Source organism: Mandrillus leucophaeus, unplaced genomic scaffold, assembly GCF_000951045.1.
Source record: "Mandrillus leucophaeus isolate KB7577 unplaced genomic scaffold, Mleu.le_1.0 Scaffold286, whole genome shotgun sequence".
Classification (NCBI taxonomy): Eukaryota; Metazoa; Chordata; class Mammalia; order Primates; family Cercopithecidae; genus Mandrillus; species Mandrillus leucophaeus.
Genome location: NW_012102987.1, coordinates 26,337 through 26,778, shown reverse-complemented (window position 1 = coordinate 26,778; position 442 = coordinate 26,337). Strand labels below are relative to the sequence as shown.

The following is a 442-nucleotide window of genomic DNA, read 5'->3' as shown; positions in this document are numbered from 1 at the left end:
GCCCATGGGGAAAGCAGCCACTGCCTGCAGAGAGGGTGGCACTGGGGCAGGAGGCTTGGGGTGAGTGGGGCGTAGGGGCAGTCAAGAAGGCTTCCAGGGGTGTCAGGGTCGTCCCCACCTCCTGCAGCTGAGGCCACAGCAGGGTCACAGGTTTCGGGGCTCATAGGGTGAGCCAGCATTGTCTGGACATGTGGAATGACCTGGAGACAGGAACGGCCTCTGGGAAGACGGGCTCCGAGTCCCCCTTTTGCTGAGCATGACCTGTTCCCTTCAGGACCCGTTTGATGCAGCCGGGTACTACCAGCTGGCACTGGCAGCCGCCGTGCACCTGGGCAACATGAAGGCACAGCTGAAGATCTACACGCGGCCGGCCACCATCTACCAGAACTTCCTCCTGGACCGTGAGAAGTCGCTCCTCTCCTACCAGAAGGCCAGGACCTTC

General features: G+C 62.2%; 1 long non-coding RNA gene across 1 annotated transcript in view; it reads left to right on the top strand.

Annotated features, from left to right (window-relative positions):
• The window catches only part of LOC105543555, a 5,548-nt gene extending 5,106 nt beyond the window's left edge, over nt 1-442 (top strand). Inside the window, exon 3 of the long non-coding RNA XR_001006644.1 lies at nt 275-442. This is a non-coding gene — a long non-coding RNA (uncharacterized LOC105543555). The remainder of the gene's footprint in view (nt 1-274) is intronic.